This window comes from Adiantum capillus-veneris, chromosome 10 (assembly GCF_014529385.1).
Source record: "Adiantum capillus-veneris isolate H3 chromosome 10, ASM1452938v2, whole genome shotgun sequence".
Classification (NCBI taxonomy): Eukaryota; Viridiplantae; Streptophyta; class Polypodiopsida; order Polypodiales; family Pteridaceae; genus Adiantum; species Adiantum capillus-veneris.
In genome coordinates, this window is record NC_140940.1 from 26,415,620 (window position 1) to 26,437,718 (window position 22,099).

The following is a 22,099-nucleotide window of genomic DNA, read 5'->3' on the forward strand; positions in this document are numbered from 1 at the left end:
TGTAATTATATGAAAGTCTTTGGATTTATTCATATTGTTGGGGTAAGCCATTTAAATTACACTCGATGCATGAACAACCTCTAAAGCCAAGCATGCCAACCATGCACCATTATGTGCATGTATGCATCGGATTCCCATTTTATAGTCACATGCTATTCTCTATAGCCACATACTATTTGACCCTTTTCCCACATGTGATGAATGTCACTCTCTAGCATTAAATGTCACCTTCCTCTTTGATCCTATATAAGGCCATATTGCTTAAGCTCTTCACCCAAATCAATCAAGTGAGTCTATTTCCATTGAGTGCTCTCTCTATATTTAAAAAAAAATCTCTTAATTGTTATGAAGTCCTCACTACCATGAATGCAACTAGTATTTATCCACCTTAATTAATCAAACCGTACAAGTGATATCAAAGCTTGTAAGTGAATAGTATCTCCTAATTATGTTAATTAGATCCCTAAGCTAGATTTAGTGATATCTCTCCTCCCTAAGCAATAAATCGATTCATACCTTTTTAGGACTAGCCTAGTTAAGCTCAAGTATTAGGTTGTGTGCTTTTTTTTCTAGTTTTGGGGGTAAGCTATTTAGCTTACACTCAATGCATGACCAACATCTAAAGCCAAGCATGCCAACCATGCATCATTATGTGCATGTATGCATCCCACTTTATAGTCACATGCTATTCTCTATAGCCACAAGCTATTTGACCCTTTCCCACATGTGATGAATGTCACTCTCCAGCATTAAATTCCACCTTCCTCTATAATCCTATATAAGGCCATATTTCTTAGCTTGTATTTTGCTCTTCATCCAAATAAATCAAGAAATTCTATATTCATTGAGTGCTCTCTCTCTAAAAAAAACTTTCTCCTAATTATTATAAAGTCCTCACTACCATGAATGCAACCTATCTTTATCCACCTTAATTTATCAAACCTTACATAGATCACCTTGAGTCTGCGTGTGCTACATTCGGGTTGTATTATTTAAAAATGAGTATGAGCCTTATAAATTCGGCCACTAGCCAAGTGATCCCTAGGTATAATACTCATTTTGTAAAGTGGGAAAAGGACGCTTATCATTATCAAAGTTTTGAGCTTTGGAGCATACGACTGAGAGTGGCTACTCTCATACACCTTGTAATCATCATATCTTGATCTCTAGTGATGACATTTTGATTCTCAAAGTTGCAATGTGCTCCTTGTCTATTTCTCTTTCATTGAAGTATAGTCATTGTCAATTCTGTTGTGGTTTGCGACTATGCATTAGTAGGCTAAATCTGCTATTTTGAGTGTATAATGATTGTTCTTTGACATTCCAACCATAGGAGAGTGTTCAGGTAGACCCTAGGATGACCTCTTTGGTATGTTCTATTGCAGGTTTTAGGACCGTGATTTCGGTACTTCATTGGATTGTGACTAAACTTGGTAGGTTAGTGCCCCTAAGTGTCTTAGACCTCCCCCCAAAGTTTTCTAACATTTGGACTTTGTTCAAGTGCCAAAATGCATTGATGATTGTATGCGGTGACGTAGGCAGGTTACCAAATGATTGTATGTGGTGACGTAGGTAGGTTACCAGATCCAAGAGTGATAGATTTTCTAGAGTTATAGATATTGTCATTACGTAGGTTCACTCCTTGAGGCTGCCACCCTCAAAGAGTTTTTGTGCCCCATCTGAGTCGCTTCCCTGACTATTGACATTATGTAAGTGCCAGATAGCTATGCCTTATATGTCCGTCACGACCGTTACCAGCTAAGATTTGCTCTACTAATGGGCATTAAGATCTAGGAAAGAGGAATTGGGTTTGATTGTTGCTTGGGGTGTAGGATAGCTAGTGAAGATATGGCCCACCTTTTTATGGAATGTCAGGCGATTAGAGGCCTAGCAAGAAAAATATGCAAGTGGATCCAAATGACATGGTACATCAGGTTTTTCAAGATTTTCCTATTCCTTGTTAGAAAGAAGATGGGAAGCCCTGCTCTTCTTATCTAAACACAAACTATCAGGTACTTCTTCTTCCACCATATATGACAGGCAAGGAACCACCATGTGTTTGAGGGTGACCTTGTTGTAGCAAGCTTCTCAGAGATTATGCAAGAAAGCAGAGTGATGATCTATATGCTTGGAAGCAAGAAAGACTCAAAAGACTGCTGATCTATGGCTACCCATGCCATGTTGTCAACCTGCGAGGAGTAATATGAAGCCTATATAGATGGTGGAGCACAAGTTTACATCATGATAGAAATTGCAATGAGGGAAATAGGTGTTGAATCCATAGCCAAGTCAAATGTATGCATGAGGATTTACAACCATGCTAAAGCTATGTTTTTGGATGTGGCTCAGGACATAAGAGTGAAGGTGGTGGCATTGAGTGCCTAATTGATTTCTTTGTGATGAAAGCAGGTGATAATGCATACCCTATCACCTTGGGCAGCCCCGTGGCTGCTGGAAATAGGTGCTAAACAGGATTGGGATATTAGGGTGTTCATCTTTCCTGATAAAGAGAGGGGAAGACAGGTGGTGCTAGACCAAAGAGATCCGTTACCATCCTATGGCGGCAAGAGACGAGGATTATACGACAAGTTATGAACTATGAGTAGAAGATGGAGATGGTCTATGATGAGGGCTATACGAATATAGAAGTACCAAAAAAGAACCAAAACAATACCAAATAGGTACCAAACCAGTTCTAAATAGGCACTAAATTAGTACCACAAAAGTATCCAAAAAGTATTAAAATAAATCAATAATAGTACCAAATAGGTACCAAAACAACATCAAAACAGGTCAAATTGTGCCAAAAAAGTTTTAAACAACAGAAACGTGGTACAACAAATTATCAAAAACTTCCAAGACAAACCTAAGTAGAGCCAAAACAATTCCAAAATAGTAACAACATAGTTCCAAATATGTAACAAAAGTCGTACAAAAACATGTCAAATTGTACCAAAACTGTTCTAAATAGCACTATATTGGCGTCATGCAGGTCTTGTGTTATGTAGCAGAAGTTGGTTTGTTGAGGATACTCCTCCAGTTAATACTTACCCAAAATGTGAAGTAAATCAGAGAAAATTGTTGAGATATATATTAAATGTGGTGTGACTCCCTAGAGTATCAAATTTTCTACTATACATTTATCTCACCTGTCACAATAAGTACATGGAGTGAACATGCATCTTTTAATTAACAAATTCCTGGTGCCAATGAATAGAGTACCATGTCTTGTCTTGCTGGAAAATTTTGATTCATCATCGTCAAAGAGAGGTGAGGTCGGTTCGGAGTAGATATCAGCAACCTCGCACTATTTTGCACTAGCCCTTGTGTTGGGACTAGTTTTGTACTCCGGATCTGTTTGTTGGGGGGATGCCAATGGAAGCGCCTTTTTTGTTGCTTTTCCTAGAGGAGGTCATTTCCTCCTTGGACTTTACTTTTTGTTTGCATGTTAAAGGTGATGCTCTACTAGCAGCAGCTCCCTTGGCCTTTGGGGTCCTCATGGTTGGAAAGTGATGCGAGAGAGTAAAGCAGTTGCAATTGAATGCAATGTTTAAGGGGAGAGAGAGCTTCGGATTGCTTAAGGCAACTAGAAGAGTATTCTATGCAGCTCAAGTTCAAACTTAGGGGAAAAAAAATTAAACCACTAAATCCACTAATGACATCATCACTCTCACACGGGGTGGTTTTGGGTCCCATTATGAAACTATACAAAATGAGTACAATACATTCTTATAGAAATATCAGTATATCTAAAAAATAGAAATACAAAAACCTTTTTCCTCAAAATTTTCCCTCTAAAGTACCAAATAGGTGGAAAAAATTTTGACCCTTTCTTTGTATCAACAACCCTTGCTTTCAGCCTGGGGAGTATTCCATGATCTTTTCCTTCCCACGATTATCAATCAGCTCTAGAGCTACAAGATTTGACTTACATGGTTTTGTAGGTGATAAGAAAGAACACATTTCATGTTAAGATACCCAAATTTTATTTTTGTCTTAGTAGCCTTGGGCTTCTTATAGTTGTTTAGGAACCCAATGCGATGAAACCTTGGATATTCTTCTAAAGAAATAAATTAAGTAAAACTAACACTAAATTTAACTAATACTTACCTGGATGGCGTGTGCGAGGCTTGGCGTGTACGAGCCTGGGGAGGCAGCAGCCTGGCGCATGCGACAACAGTACACGACACAATAGCGTGGTTGAAAACGGCCTGGCGTGCAGTACTGTCAGCAATGACTACGGGACAGCGGGGTAGAGAGAGTACGGGAGAGAGTGTGTGAGGCTGTGAGCTCGCTGACAGCGACCCAAAGCAGCGCGTAAGAGAGAGAGAGAGAGAGAGAGAGAGAGAGAGAGAGAGAGAGAGAGAGAGAGAGAGAGAGAGAGAGAGAGAGAGAGAGAGAGAGAGAGAGAGAGATTGAATTATCGTCCACGGAGGTCAGATATGACCCATGGGACCGAAATCGAAACATTACAAAGGGAGTTCTTCTAAACAGGAGGATCGTGAGATACATCTCAGTTAAGGACTGAGGTTCCAAAGAGATGTCAAAAGGAAAGTTAAAATAAACAAAACTAAGAAGGGGAAGGTGAGGAGGGAGCTGGCTTGGGAGTTCGAAACTCCTGGATGATGGCTTTACCTCCTCTATAGACTACCCATTTCCCTGTTGTGCGTGCTTCTTGCATCTTCTGAAGTTCTGCCTTTTTTTGTTTGAGTTAGGCGGGTGTGAGATCTTCTGCAAACCAGATTTTAGTATCCCTAAGAAGCCTTGATTGCTCAAGGAGTTCGGCTCGATCCGCCTTGGTCTTGAAAGTGAGGATTGCGTGATTGGTGCGATGCTCATGTGTAAGAAAGGTGATTGTTGCTGGATCCCATTGTACCAAGGAGGTTACTGCTTGGATACGGGCAAAGCACTCATGAAACTTGTGATGTCCCTCCCCTTTCCAGTCACTTGGGAGCGCGCCGATACGAACATTGAGGGAGATGTCCTCTTGTCGTTGTCGCTCGCGTAGCGTGGATGCCACACGGTCTTCGACCTTGCGAAAGAGTACCTCGTGTACTTGATTTTTGACCTCCTTTGTGAGTATGGTCTCCACTTCCGTCTTTGTTTTGTTGAACTTGACTTCCATCTCTTCTTTCTTGTGGTTTTCCATTGCGGCAAGCCGTGTCTCGATGGCAGCAAGTCTTTGTTTGAGCTCGTCATTCTCATTGCGAAGCTTTCCGACTTCTTTTTGGAGGAAGACGATGTTGTCTTGCTTCGGGGGTGTTGCTACAACCCCTGTGAAAGTGAGCTTGCTGCGGGATGATGCTCAGGTGGCCATCGCTGTTGTTTAGAAGACCCAAAGTTGGGCTGCCGATGGACTCGGGGTGGGAAAGGCCGCTTAGGGGTTTAATATTCCACTGTATAACCTTGAGGCTTGAAGTTAAAGTAAATTTGAAATGTAGAGAACGAGAGCAGTGAGGAGACGGGGGAGGGTATCTGGGGGAAGCTTGAGCCGCTAGGGTTTCGACCCTGCACACACACACACACACACACACACACACACACACACAGATTTAGATGTTTTTGGCTTCAAGGAGAGCCACTTGTGCTGATGTTGCTCGGTATGCAGTGAGGAGACGGGGGCGGGTATGGGGAGGATGGAGAGACAGCACAGAGCAGAAGCTCCATTCCACTAGCTTTGAAAGGGTGGCTATGGTTGGGGCGACTCGACTGTTAGGGCCGATGATGAGTGGGGAAGCAGGCCCAAAGCAGTGATGCGACAGTGGCTGACCAGGATGGTGGGCGGTGCTGCTGGAGCTCGGGCTGGGATGGGGCGGTGCTTATTCGAACAGGGGACCCCCCGTAGGGCAGCCCCTCGCCCAGGGGAGGTCAGCAACAAAGAGGAAGCTTGAGCTTGCTAAGGTTTCGACCCTGCACACATACACACACACACACAAAGTGGCATTCATGCGCACAGAGGAGGGAGAGTCAATTACTGGCAGTAAGCGGTCTGGCATGCCGTACGGAGAGAGAGAGAGAGAGAGAGAGAGAGAGAGAGAGAGAGAGAGAGAGAGAGAGAGAGAGAGAGAGAGAGAGAGAGAGAGAGAGAGAGAGAGAGAGAGAGAGAGAGAGAGTGAGGGGGATGAGAGATAGAGTTGATAATCGCAATTTGAGAGAGAGAAAGAGAGAGTTAGAGAGAGAGTGAGGGGGGAAAGAGACAAAGAGAGAGAGATAATGATCGCTTGGGGAGGAGGGAGAGAGAGAGAGAGACAGAGAGAGAGAGAGGGTGTGTAAGGGTGGTGTTCACGTGGAGAGAGAAGAAGAAGAAGAGTATTTTAATGTCAAAGGAAACTATCCCAACATACCATAAAGATCTATCCGACACGGAGAATTCATGCGCCAAAAGGCACGGGCGTCGAAGCTCAACGACATTTTTTTTATTTAATTATTTTATTTTAATATCCAAAAATACCAAAATCAGGCCGAAAATCACTCGAGAACACAAAAAATTATCAGCAAATCCCAAAAATTGCTAGAAAAATTCAAAAAATTCTTTAAAAACTCTAGAAATCTCTAAAAATCTTTGACAAACACTTTCTACATGCATAAGCACACCAAAAATAGCACTTTTTACCAAAATTGCCAAATTCGACAAAATCATCAACCCGGCCCCCGAAAATGGTAAAATGCTCAAAATTTGGCAAACAAAAGCCCAAATGCACCGCAAACACGCACACAAAACAGCTTGTAAAGATCACAAGATATGAGTGTTTTACAAAATTAATACAAAAAATTATAAAAATTATCCAAAAATACCCAAAAAAAAAAAATACAAATTCTCCACACATGGGGGATTAGTGTAGCCAACTAAAATCACAATAATCACAGCAAATTATTTGACAAATAATTTGATCAATCAAATCCAGACTAGGCAATTAAATCGACAAAACTAGCGGTAAAATTAGGTCAAATTTGACGCATTTGGAGTGTGTAAATCCCTGTTTTGAGCCAAAAACACAGCAATTAACCATTACACTCATCAAATATGCAGTCAAAAATTGAAATAATCATGCACATTAAGCACTTTTTAGGCGCACACATACTAATAATTGGCTGTTTTTACCAGTCTTTAGGTGCGCACACAAAAGGGTTAATCTTGTCAAATTTGCAATGTGATTTCACAAATCTCTAGTTGGGCATGACCACAACACAAATCAATCATCACAATGGAAAAATCATTAAACACACATTGAGTTTTAGGTACACATTCAAGGGAAAAATAGTGTACACACACCTAAAATTAGGCATACACACACTCAATTAGAATGCACACACACTTGATTTTAGTGCACACACATTTGCAATTGACCATTCAAGCATGCAGTTAGATCAATTAGGAACACAATTAGCAACACACATTCACCAATTAACAATTGAACTTGTCAATTTCATATGCCACCAAATATGGAAAATTTTGGCATTACGACGGTATGAAAACAAACAATTCAAAAATTTCCATAGCATCAACATTGCATTGGCATTGATATTACATTGCATCATTGTGAAGTCTGTACACAATTCTACACATGTTTAGATTCTAGGGAGGTTGAGAATACCACTTTGATTACCTTTCCAATGAAGATCGATTGAACGGTTGAAAGCTCCAATCCTTGGTAGCAAATTAGTGTTTATGTTATCAAAAATTAGTGAAATTAGCAAGATACGGTGACAAATTAGGAAATAATGAACACATTGCTTGATGCACACACATCCAAAATCCACAAAAACATAAACACACAAGTGAAATTGGTGAGGAAACACATCCGATCATACCACAATTACACTAGCGTAGGCCATCGTCCCTGGCAACACTGCCAAATGTTGGGGGACCCATCGTTGCATAGCTCCAATGACCAACAAAATTATCAATCTGGAGGGGTGAGCTACCCGGTTAGGACATGGAAACAGTCACATGATTAGTGAGCTAATCATGGCAACATGAATGGTGACTCTATGAGGCAAGCTTCTCGGCCTATGGAGGAGCTAAGACACAATGATTTTATTAAGTCATAAAGCATTCGAACGGAACAATCGGATAAAAAATCGGACTCTAAAACTATTCATTATGACTTTTATTCACGTGGAAACAATAGGTTGAAATAGGAAACTTAAGCCTCAAGTCTATTTGTAAAGATAAAAGTTGACCCTCACTAAAAGAAGGAGTATTTTTAGGAAAGAGAGAGTATTTTTAGAGAAGAAAGAGAAGTGAGTCAAGTTTAGAGATTCTTTTCTTGAAAGTCAAGATTCTTCTAAAATTACAAACTCAAAATCACGCATTAGAATGCTTCACACAATATATATATATATATATATAAGTTCTCAAAAGCGGAAGCTCTCTTGCCATAATGTCAAAGTTACCTTCTCTCCCTCAACCTATCACTCTCGATCCATCTCCATCTCTACCACCATCGTGTTGTCCCTCAAAGTGCTGAGTTCTCTTTCTCTCTCTTTTACAATCTTCTTGACAAGCAAGGAAACCATAACTCTTCTTTTCACGTCAAAGCTTTCCTTTTCTCTTTCATGATACGATGGCCCGAAAACAAGTGACTCGAAGCTCCAAGGATTCTCATGTCGTTCCATCTCCAAGGAAGGTGCAAAAGAAGGTATCATTTACTCCAATCATAACTCAAGCAGAGATATTGACTCCAAAAGAAGTTGAAGCCGTCCAACCTCCAATACGAGAGGTAATCAAACATGTCGCTAATCCGGTAAGACAAATTTATAATTCTGCATTGCTTTTCATGTTGACTTGGAAAGCTATAGGGATTCTCTTAAACCGTCCAAGAAACATGATTCTATTACAAGAAACAAGCATATGTTTTTATAGATCAATCAAAAAGTTGTTTGGTAAATTGTCACTGTTTGTTAAATTGTTATTTCTTGATAAATTGTTATTGTTTTGATAAGTTGTTTTTGACTAATATGAAGAGTTGGTTGATCATGTTTGAACAATCATTTAAAGAGAAAAATTATTGGAAGAATATATTTTGTTCCTCGCGGCGGGTAGTGAGATGCCTTGCGGTTATCGAGATACCTTGTGGTTAGTGAGATGATTCGCAGTTAGTGGAGATTAAACTAAGATTGTTGACTCTTTTCTATTCCTCGTGGTTAGCAAGATACCTCATTGTTAGCAAGATGCCTCGTGGTTAGCGAGATGCCTCACAGTCAAATCATATAAGTGAATTTTTGGTGGATTGGATAAGCCATGATTGGTTAAGTCTTGTGATTAAGATAATCATGATTGGTTAAGTCATATGATTGAGTTTTTATGGACTGGATAATTCATGACTCCTTAAGTCATGTGACTGAGTTTTATGGATTGGATAAGTCAAGATTGGTTAAGTTATGTGATTGAGTTTTAATGGATCAGAAAAGTAATGATTGGTAAAGTCATACTATTGAGTTTTTAGTGGATTGGATAACTCTAATTTTGGAAAATACCCTATTTATTTGAGTTATTATAAACATTGATGTACACTCAGATGAATCCTCAAATCACTTCTACATTGGAAAATCCTCTTAACGACTCTATTTACACAGAAATTCAAGAAAAGAAATTGTTGCTCAAACAAATGCAACCACATTCTTTTAAAGGAGAGGGTGATGATATTGAGAAAGATGCAGAAGTATGGACTGAAGCTATGGATGATTACTTCTTTGGTACTGCCAAGGACCACATCTACAAATGAAGCAATGCTAGGGATGTTTTTCCTCTCAGGAGAAGCAAAATTATGGTGGAAAAAACATTGTCATGACATGGGAGTATTAGAGAACGCTCAAAGTTGGTGGGTAATCAAACAAGCGGTGAAGGAAAGATACTTACCCCCTATCGATGAAGCAATAAAGATGAATGAGTTATTTAGCTTGAAACAATAAAGCTTATCCTTGGAAGAGTACTACTCAAAATTTGTAAGGCCTAGATGTTACGCACCATCAATGACCATAGAGCAGCACATAGCTAGCTTTTGTCAAGGTTTACGAGAACCAATTAGCTTGCAATTGGAATCTCTAAAACCTTCCACCATACAAGATGCTTTACTACGAGCTAAACCCTTAATAAAAGAACAAGGGAATACAAGAAGAATTGAACAAAATCAGAGCTTTAGAGATAGACAACCACAGAGAGCTTATGTTGCTAATGTACATGATCCATTAGGAAATTTCGGAGGTCATTTGGAGGGCCATATGAAAGAGAGAGAAAATAGAGCGCGTCCAATGAGCTTGAGGGCTACGTTACGTAGCAAAATACGTGGAAAGACTCAAGAAATAGGAAAATATTTTAAAAACTTTCACGAATCTAGGATTGTGGCATCGTAACTTCTTTGCTTTTACCGAGCTGTTAAATGCATGTGTGGTCCCACTGCTGATATTCTCTTATTGTCATTAACATATTGGAGGGTGGCCATTAAGCCCGCACAAGATATTGGAATTGTAAAACACTTTCCCTCCATTAGGATGCTTTCAAAATGAATCTCCCTCCCCTAAATCTTTTCTCTCATAGCTATGGCTTCCATGTCTTCCCGCCCAAGAAGCTCTAGGTGTTTCTCGTCTCTCACACCAACTAGCAACACCTGCACTTCGCCTAGAAGGCCAAGTAGTAGCATATCATCAATTACAATATCAACTTCAATAAGTGCAGAGAACCAATGGGTTGGACAAAGGATAAACAAAGGTTCATGGGTCCTAATGCAACCAAGAAGAGCTAAGAGGTCTAGTGCTATCAATGTTTACCGCTCAGCATGGAAGGCCAGAGTGTTGGATTTCAAAGTTGAAATCGGCAAAAGATCTGTAAAGAAAGTTCTTGTTTAGCATGTATTTACCCATCCAAACGTGATAGCAAACGGTGGAAATGTGTCAGATATACATCAACCACGTTGCAATTGTAAGTATTCTTCACATCTCAACTGCATTTGATTTGTCATTTCACTTATTGATACTCTCAGTTTAACTTTTGTTATATATTTTGCAACGTTTATCCCTCTTCTTATGAGCAATGGCTATATTCTTCACATCTCAACTACATTAGATTTGTCATTTTCACTTATTGATACTCTTAGTTTAACTCTTGTTATATATTTTGCAGATGTTTATCCCTCATCTTATGAGCAATGGGAGCCTGTGGAGTGCATAATAGGCCTCTTCCTTGTCGTTCATGCCCACATTAGTTCTCTACAGTATTCAGGGAGAACCAACAAAAGCCTGGCTAATGAAGGAATATTTTTCTATGACCACTTCTACCAACTTTGCCCAGGGAATAAGAATGGCATGTTGGTGAAAGTGCCTCTACCAACCGACTGGAACACTGTGGACTGGCCAGTTCCTGAGGAAAAAATGGTGGAGGCGATGCGAAGTAAACTCTACAAGGATATACAGAGGTCTCTACGTAGCTCTATTCCCACCAAACTGGTCAGAATTGCAAACTTTTGTCCTGCTGCACTGTTCATAGAGTTGTTTCATAAGTACAATATACGTGTTACGAAAACTATGTTCATGTGCAAGTCAATCTGTGACAAACTTCTTGACAGAGGATGGTATGTAAAGGAAGAGATTGGCATACGGTGTGAGGTCACGCTTGACACTCTAGTTGTCAAGTACATGATTGCAAGACAATCACTGTTAGTCTCCTTTTGGTATTGCCGGGAGCAAAGCGAACCCCGAACCCTGACGGCCTCTAAAACGCCGAGGGTCGAATGGCGCGCCTCGAGCCTGTCACGGTAAAGCGAACATGGGGCACCACCTAGCTTTGAGCAGCTAGGACGCAAACAACACACCACCATAACAAAGTTTACATCCAAGAGAGATGGATGCTTGGGAGTAATGGTGGTGAAGAGGAAGGGGAATGAGATCAAGTTAGACAGAGAGAGAGAGAGAGAGAGAGAGAGAGAGAGAGAGTAGCGCGGCTTAGTACTTAGGTACCACAGAAGGATGGCGAATACGCACACCCCTCACACATACAGAAGCTCACTCCAAACACAAGACTAGGTGGAGATTCTGCACACCTCACATGGGAAAAACACTGCAAGAAACATACTCACAAAACCTCAAGCTTTATTTAGAGAATAAGGTGATGAAATGGGGAGCATAGGGTAGGGGAAAGAGAAGGGAGAGAGTGGTAGAGCACATGGCGGATAGGTGGAATCTGATGGCGAAGACTCGCACGAGGGTTATGTCCATCATCCTTCATTTAGCTGCTCTTCATCTTCCATAGCCCAAGGGTGTAGAGGTCATGCTCAAGTCGAGCATGGTGACTGTGGTGATGGTGATGGTGATGGTGTGTGTGTGTGTGTGTGTGTGTGTGTGTGTGTGTGTGTGTGTGTGTGTGTGTGTGTGTGTGTGTGCTAGGCACACACAGTGCATAGTGTACTCTCTGGTGATGTTGTGTGTGTACTTAGTGTGATGGTGACCCCTCTTTATATAGGGAAGGAGGGGGGAGAAATTCTAGATTTTAGAAATGAAGAAATCATTATCTACACAGGCCATGTGACTGTGGGCCCCACTTGTCTGGCTGTGTGTATATGCGCTAGAACAACAGTCTCATGAGAGAGAGACTAAGAGAGAGAGAGATGGGTTGATGAAAAAAAGTGAGAGGTGACATGGAGAATAAAGTAATTACAAGAGGTGAGAGAGGGGAGTGTGTGTTGGAATTAGGGTTGCAGAGAAACACACACAGCTTGGAGAAGACGAAGGAAGCTCAAGGCACACAATAGAGAGTGTGTTACTTAGTGTGCAATGGAAAGATAGATAGCCCTAGAGTGATGGGCGTATATACAATGCACGGGGGAAAAAACCTCCTAAAGAGGGAAAAAATGCCCCGGCGGTCCTAGTGTGTTCACACACATCACTACCACATGTATATGGTAACAAATCCCCCCTGGAGTGATGCGGTGAACGAGAGCTGGCACATGAGTAAAGGGAAGTGCCATGCCCTGAGGATAGGATCAGTCCACAAAGGGGAGTAAGCCCAAAGCTTTGCGGAAAGCTTCAAGCTTCTCACGAGACAATGCCTTTGTGAAAAGATCTGCAAGGTTGTCCTGTGTTGGCACATAAGCCAAGCTGATCTCTCCTGCTGAGAGCCTCTCCCTGACATAGTGGTAATGCACCTCAATGTGCTTTGTGCGAGCATGAAAAACTGGGTTCCTCGCAACTGCCAATGCGCTCTGACTGTCAGTGTAGATAGTGTTGGCAGTGTCCTGTCCAACACCCAAGTCAGCCATAAGGCGTCTGAGCCATACACACTCAACCGTAGCTGTGAAGACTGCCCTGTACTCAGCCTCACAACTCGAAGTGGCCACAGTAGGTTGCTTCTTGCTCAACCATGATATACATGAACTGAACCATCCTTTGGAAACTTAGAACGCTGCATTTTACCCAGAATACAGCCTTCACAAACATGTTTGACAGGTGCTTCAAGAGGCGGCAAAGAAGCAACCATATCAGATTTCTGCAAACGCAACAAACTGGCAAAATTCAGATGACCAAAACGTGCATGCCAAAGTTTTGCATCTGAAATAGCCCTTGAATCTGCAACAGCATTTGCAAAATTTTGTCCACACTTGTCATACAAAGTGAGCTTATACAGCCCACGGCACAAGAGCCTAGATGCAACAATTTCATCACCAAAACTAAGATCATGAACTGTACATCTGTCATCCACAAATTTGACTACAAGTCCAAGTCTAGCAAGTGCGGATACAGACAAGAGATTCTTCTTGATCCCAGGTACATAAAGTGCATCAACAAGTGTGAAGGAACTGCCATTAGCAGCAGTGAGCACAATCTTTCCAACTCCCTGAACTGGATAAGAGGCGTTGTTGGCACAAGTGACTGAATTCCCATGAGGGACAGACTCGAGAGAGGTAAACAATTCACGATGTGAGGTAATGTGCTTTGTAGCACCACTGTCAAGATACCACACATGTGAATCTGCAGCAACTGACAAGCATGCATCATGGAAAGCAGGATTGTAAGTGCACTCTGCGCTAAAAGCCCATTCTGCATCAACATCAGCATCACAATCTCCTTTCACAGAAGACTCAACAATGGCTGCATTTGTAGTGGAACCAGCATTTGCAGTGGAACCACCCTCTTTCTTCTTAGCCTCTTTGGCCTTCAACTTAGGACACGACTTGATCAAGTGATCATTGGCTTTACAATAATGGCAACGCATCTTCTTTTTGCCCTTATCACCAGAATTGCCAGACGAAGTGCTGCCACCAGAAGCATTAGGAACAGAATTTTTGCCACTCACAGCAGAACCATAAGAAGTGTCTACATTACTGTTACCACCCTTTCTTTGAGAAGCAATAAAAGCCTGTTCAACTGCACGCTGCCTAGTCCTGTTTTTTCTAGAAAGTGACTCTTGCAACAGCAATGTGCATAATGCATCAAACTTGACAACTTCAGGATTTCCTTGGGGCATCAGTCTCCAAGTACTAGCAAAAGTCTGGTAGGAATCTGGTAAGGCATCAAGAACAGTCTGCACAAGGGAACTGTCCGAAATGACTTCACCTGCAGAAATGAGTTGCTCATTGATATCCTTGACACTAGCAAGGAAAGTGTCCATATCATCTTCCTCATGCATAATCTTCGACTCTAGCTCTTTACGCAGCAAAGCAATTTTAGCCTCATTGCGGCTTGCATAAAGATCTGCTAGAATATCCCAAGCCTGTTTTGCAGATTTTGCTGAACGGATGTGAGGAATAATGTTGCGCTTCACAGACAATGCAATCAATGCATGAGCCTGCGCATCCTTAACATCCCAACGAGCTTGTTCTGCCGTAGGAAAAACAACTCTAACATCTGCAATCCTTGAAGCAAGACCTGCAACATCCCCAACATCGCCTACATCTTCAGAACCAGGACGTACATCAATGCCCTGCACAATGTTCCAGACACCTTTTGACACAAGAACATGTTGCATCATATAACCCCACATAGGGTAGTTGTCCCCATCCAACCTGTCCTCAGCAGCAAACATCTTGAACACATCTGTGTTGTTGTTGTCAGCCATGGTAAATGCTGCACCTGATGTGAAAACTGCCCGAAATTAGGAGAAATGGAGCGGGAACAACTTGTGCTATATAGCACAAACCGTAGAAGACTATAAGGCACCTGTTATGCAGAAAACGGCACTGACAGAAAATCTGCACAAAATGACGAAATAGCCTGTGCAGTACTGCCTGTAGTGGAAACGGAGGCCGAAATCAGCCCAAATCAAAATTTTGAGCAGACCGAGCTCTTCGAGCTCGCCCAAAATATTTGTCGACCTGTGCACGTTCGGAGAAAGTGAGCAGGCGTGTGCTGGAGCAGCTGGCGACTAAGCCCGGGAGGACGTGACCTGCTCTGATACCAATTGTTGGAATTAGGGTTGCAGAGAAACACACACAGCTTGGAGAAGACGAAGGAAGCTCAAGGCACACAATAGAGAGTGTGTTACTTAGTGTGCAATGGAAAGATAGATAGCCCTAGAGTGATGGGCGTATATACAATGCACGGGGGAAAAAACCTCCTAAAGAGGGAAAAAATGCCCCGGCGGTCCTAGTGTGTTCACACACATCACTACCACATGTATATGTTAACAGTGTGTTCAAAGGTGAATCTGTGTGCAGATGTGTGTGAACACAAGAAAAATCAGGTAACCACTGGGTGGGGATGGGTCTGTGGGCACCTTTATTCAGTGAAACTGAGTGTGTGTGAGTGTGTGTGAGTGTGGGGGAGGTTATATGGCTACAAGACAAGAGACTTGGCACCCTTTAGAGAGAGAGAGGGATATTTGGGTCATGAGATATGATAGGAGAGAGAAAAGGGGGGTGGGGTATACTGTTTTGGAAGATAGGGTAAGTGGCATGTGAGTTAGGGTGCATTATTGGTAAGGACAGGGGGTGGGGTAGCTTGAGGGGAGAGATAAAGGAGAAAGGACAAGGGAAAGAGAGAGGGGGTTGAACTTTTGAGTGTAGGAAAAGAAAAGGGACACACGGTGGGGCAACAGTGAAGAAAAAGGAGGCAGGGTGGGGATGGGCTGCCCCGTAGGCACGAGGTGGCCTATTTTACCTTTCTCACTTATTTACATACTCATACTTTATTTTTTCTTACTTTCCAATGCCTTTTATCAATCCCTCCCTAAGAGGGGGTTTCCATGGTGTGGGGAAGAGAGAAGAGGGGTATGGGAGCCTGGCTTGTGAAAAGTCCCCATCAGTATATGCGATCACAAATGCTCAGAGATAAGTACATTCCTATGGACCAGGTTTCTGTAGGTTTGGAAGATAATCCTGCTGTGGATGTGGAAGTGTTTAATAAAGATCATGGCCTAATGTTGGTGGTTACAATAAGGGAGCTATGCAGTCTTCTGTAGTTGCGGCACGACATAATTGAAGAGTCAATGGATAGGGACCTTTCAGATTTTTCCTTTTTCCTAGTTGTCCGTAAGCTGATGCGGCGTAAGGAGAAAGATATTTTGTGCAAAGCCAGGAAAGCACCGGGCTTATGGCTGTGAGAGTTTGTGAGAGAACTCAACAAAAACTATATGAAGGAGTTAAACCATAGATGCCATGAAGACTAGGGTTTGGAAAGAAGTACAATCAAAGAAGCCCACCCATTCTCTCTTGCACTCACACACACAATGAAAGAACACAAAAGAGAATGTCAAAATAACACAAAGATGAAAGCATCAAGGCTATGGTCATACCGTATCATGGGTAATATGAAAGGGTTAATAGATGAGTTAATGACATTCAATCTTGGCTGACCAAATATGCTACGAATTGTTCTTTGGAATTATAGTTTTGTGCAAATATACTACGAATTGTTCTTTGAAATTGTAGTATTGTGCTTACCACAATATATATATTTTGTCTAGTGATTGGGATTAATTGTGTGTACAAATCCTCTTGGTTCATAGCAAGATAACTACGCTTACGTCAAAAGAAAAGTATAGTCTATGAGAGGTAGTATGATGGGATCCGGTGATAGAAGTATTTCATTGAGCCTTTCTGGGCCAAAGAGAAACACTATACGTTGTTGAAAGTGTATTTTACGGCTAATCCATACGTTAATTCTAATAGATCGTACAGAGTGAAAGCGATAGAAATTATCATCATGTGGGGTTATTCATCTAGGATAGTATGTGAGAAATGTAGATATGAGAGAAGTGAAGAGATGAGAAGTTTCCCTCCCAAGCCCTATTCTTGTCCGTAGGCAATAAGAATACTGCGGGGAGAGATGTACCTGTAGCAAAGAGAACCTAGAATTTGTAGAGAGGATGAATTACTAAGAATGAGAGAGATAGGTTTGGTTAAGGAGATGAGATTAGATACATATATATGACAAAGAAATAAACAAGAAATCAAGAAAACATCAATGTAGAACACATCTTACTTGACAAACCCTTCGGCACCATTATTGATGGAGAGAGAAGAAGAGGGGAGAACTCCACTTTGATTGATACGCCAAGTCCAAGACTTTATTTGATTAGAGTTGATCTTCCATGGATAACATGTAAGAATGGCTAGTCTTCCTCTAGGAGAAAGTGTAGGCTTAGGCTTATGTTAATGGCTAAGTACAATTTGGCATTACTACTCACTCCCTCATGAATTCCTCTCATCAATGGCTTGAATGCTTGAGTTCCCTTTCAAGGAAGAAAAGGTCATGTTTTATAGGTGAAGGGAACCCCCAAGGGTTTATACAAGAAGAGAGGAGCCAGTGTGAACAGAAATTGGAAAAGTTGAAAATGAGTTGTCCCTGCATGTGGGCAGATTGGGGTCCAGTATTTTGATCATATCTCCTCAACCGTGGCTCCAAATAAAAAAGTAAAAATATGGACAAAAAATTCAGCTCATTAGCTACGATTTTTATTTTAAAATCGTTTTCCAATTCGGATTGGAACCTTCTGTAAAAAATTCATCAAAATAGGGTCCATTTCTGGCAGCAAAAGTCTTCGCGTGGTCCCCTTAGCTTAGACTTTCATTTGATTCCAAAGGACACCTCATGCCATATGAAAGCATGACATTGCTCCTTGACAAAGCTTTGTAATCATGCTTGCAATAATGCATTAAAATAAGTGTATCTTTGAAATCATGCCACCTAGTGTCCCACTAGGATTTGATTCCCTCCTAGTAGCTATTTAAAAAGAAATATAAGAAAAATATGAAAAATACATAGAATATATATATATTGTAGTTTACCCTAGATATAGGATCTAGATAGGGTGTGAGATGATAATGAGATAGTAGAAATAAAGAAGCAATGTTTTTTGCCCCAAGTTAAAGAGGCGGAGCTATTGATGCTTTTCCCATAGTATTTTCTGATGGGGTAAAGTAAGAATAGGTTACCCTTGAGAAAAATAATAGGATGAGATAGAAGGCTTATTATTATACTTAAATATGCATATGTACATTATAGGAAAGATAATTATGTATCTAAAAAATTACAAGATAACTCTTGTAGGATGCGTTCCCACTATGTACATGTCACAGCACGACATCCACCCCCTCTAAACGTGCACATCCTCCGCCATGTGCAGACCTCATGGTAACTTGTGAAAGCAACTGTTTCCCCTGTCACCCCATGACCTCCTCCAGGATCATATGGGTAACTCAGAAACTTGTATTGTACTAAGCATTGAGATTCTCCGTATCTTTTAATTCCTCTCGGATCAGAAGTAATTGTTATATACATCTGTCTCCAAAACATCTGTAACAAATCTCCATTATGCGCAAAATCTTCATGATGGAGAGACATAAGATCCTCATCCTCCTCTTCAAAAATCACTTTCAGGCTTCCTGTAATATACTTGAAATATTTTTGAAACTGCACTTCAACCTTCTCACCAACCTCTAAATCCATATGTATCTCTTTCGCATAGAAGTCTGAATCTGCATCTTCATTCTCAAAAGAATCCTCTAGATAGCCTTTCTCAACATCGAGAGAAACCTCAAAAATATGCATGGTAAACCTCTCATCAATTCTCTCACCTTTTACCAAATACCTCTCCAGCTTTACATCATAAAACTTTGCATACCTCTCAAATATGGTGTCTAATTCCCTTTCCAAATCATCCTGGTAGGTATGCTCCTGGTCACTTGTAACCGACTGCTCAAAAACCTCCTTGGAGTTAGTCTCTGACACAATATCTTCACCCCTTCTTCCTTTTTGACCCATCCCTAAATTATCTTCAACTGAATCATGTCTCCACTCATCTAGGGAGAACCCTTCTTCATTACATGACTTTGGTGTCAGCATAGAGCTAGCATCCTCTTCTTGCTTCAAGGCATCACCATGTATACCCTTCCTATCCATAGCAGGTAGATGCTCACAAACCTGCTTGCAATTTATACCGTGTGACACAAGACCTAAATCCCTTTTATGCCTCAGATTTTGTTCGCATACCTGCAGGCAACCGAAATTCTTAGAACCCTGTATAGTAGGCACTTTATGGCGAGCATCTTTATTTGCATCTTCACACAGATAAGAAATATCACCCAATCACATACCACATCCAAAGAGGTTTCTTGCTCTTCTACTCTATCCTCTGATGTCACTTCAACCTGTATAGCATAACCAAACACTTCTCTATCTTTGATTTGTGAATCTTGAAGATTCATAGCTTCATCCGCAGAACCCCAATCCTCATGCAGAGAATCTGCATCTATCATTCCTTCCTCTACCATGGAATTGTGAAAGCTTGCTGCATCTAGCTCTAAATAAGGCACAATTTCATGAGTCATGTGCATCACATCTGCTACCCCATATATACAAGACATACATTTTACTCTGTCAATGCACTCCTCTTCTTCCACCTCGTCTAGCTGAGGTACTTCACAATCTGCAATGCTACTAGCAGAGCTATACTCACAAAGGAAGAGATTTTCAGTCACCTCCTCTAAATTAGCACTTTTGCAGCTAGGCATACCATTTGGGTAGTACCACATGCATCAAACTCGCATAGGAAAGCATTGATAATGGCTTCTTCATCTTGGTATATGTCTTCAGTATAGGCATCCGGCTCTTCTAAACTTGGTAAAAGTTCTTGGATCTGCTCAAAGGTAGATTGTAGCACATCATTAATATAGCCGTCTTCCACCTTTTTTCCCTTCACATCCTTTGTCAAAACCATAGCATCCTCATCCTTGTATATATACTCATGTGCATCTTCAAATGAATCAAGAGGAGCGTCCAAATCATCTATTATAGCCGAAGAGTTTGCATCATCCTCTAAGTCGCTTTGAGCCGTTTCAAGCACTTGGATAGCATCATGAGAGTCATTATCTTGAGATGCAAAAGTTACAAGACCCAAACGTGCATAAATAGATTCCACTATGTCTGCTTCATCTGCATACAATAAATTTGCATCTTGCAAAAGATATGCATCTATTACTGCTTCTAAATTAGCCTGTATGGATGTGTTGATACTTGCATGGCTTACAGGAGACACCAACTCTAGCTGGTCACATCCACTTCCACTTTGCTCCATCTCTTGGTCTTGATGTTCCAAGCATACCTATGTTATAGCTGTAGAAAACTCACCCCAGTTGTTTTCATATACACTTGCATAGTCTTGAACTTGGTGCTTGAAATCATCACTCACAAGTTCAACAAATGTTGCAATCATCCGAGCTTCTGGAATTGCTTGAAGCCTCATCTCTGTCACATAGCACTCAAGATATCCTTTTGGATCATAGCCTTCGAATATATTAAGCTCATTATATACGAATTTCCTAGCGCTTTCAATCGCTTTTTGAATCCGGTCTTCTTCTTCAAGGCATTTGCATCTGTTTGCAAGCTCTTTCATTTCAGCATATAGCTGCTCCACTTTGCTAGCCATCTTTATGTACTCTCACCCCGGCTTGTTCGCGTCGGGTTCACCAAAAATATGTCAAGAAATTTGCGGTCTTGCCAGGAAAGCACCGGGCTGTGAGAGTTTGTGAGAGAACTCAACAAAAACTATATGAAGGAGTTAAACCATAGATGCCATGAAGACTAGGGTTTGGAAAGAAGTACAATCAAAGAAGCCCACCCATTCTCTCTTGCACTCACACGCACAAAGAAAGAACACAAAAGAGAATGTCAAAATAACACAAAGATGAAAGCATCAAGGCTATGGTCATACCGTATCATGGGTAATATGAAAGGGTTAATAAATGAGTTAATGACATTCAATCTTGGCTGACCAAATATGCTACGATTTGTTCTTTGGAATTGTAGTTTTGTGTAAATATGCTACGAATTGTTCTTTGAAATTGTAGTTTTGTGCTTACCATAATATATATATTTTGTCTAGTGATTGGGATTAATTGTGTGTACAAATCCTCTTGGTTCATAGCAAGATAACTACGCTTACGTCAAAAGAAAAGTTATAGTCTATGAGGTAGTATGATGGGATCCGGTGATAGAAGTATTTCATTGAGCCTTTCTCGGCCAAAGAGAAACACTATATGTTGTTGAAAGTGTATTTTACGGCTAATCCATACGTTAATTCTAATAGATCGTACAGAGTGAAAGCGATAGAAATTATCATCATGTGGGGTTATTCATCTAGGATAGTATGTGAGAAATGTAGATATGAGAGAAGTGAAGAGATGAGAAGTTTCCCTCCCAAGCCCTATTCTTGTCCGTAGGCAATAAGAATACTGCGGGGAGAGATGTACATGTAGCAAAGAGAACCTAGAATTTGTAGAGAGGATGAATTACTAAGAATGAGAGAGATAGGTTTGGTTAAGGAGATGAGATTAGATACATAGATATGACAAAGAAATAAACAAGAAATCAAGAAAACATCAATGTAGAACACATCTTACTTGACAAACCCTTCGGCACCATTATTGATGGAGAGAGAAGAAGAGGGGAGAACTCCACTTTGATTGATACGCCAAGTCCAAGACCTTATTTGATTAGAGTTGATCTTCCATGGATAACATGTAAGAATGGCTAGTCTTCCTCTAGGAGAAAGTGTAGGCTTAGGCTTATGTTAATGGCTAAGTACAATTTGGCATTACTACTCACTCCCTCATGAATTCCTCTCATCAATGGCTTGAATGCTTGAGTTCCCTTTCAAGGAAGAAAAGGT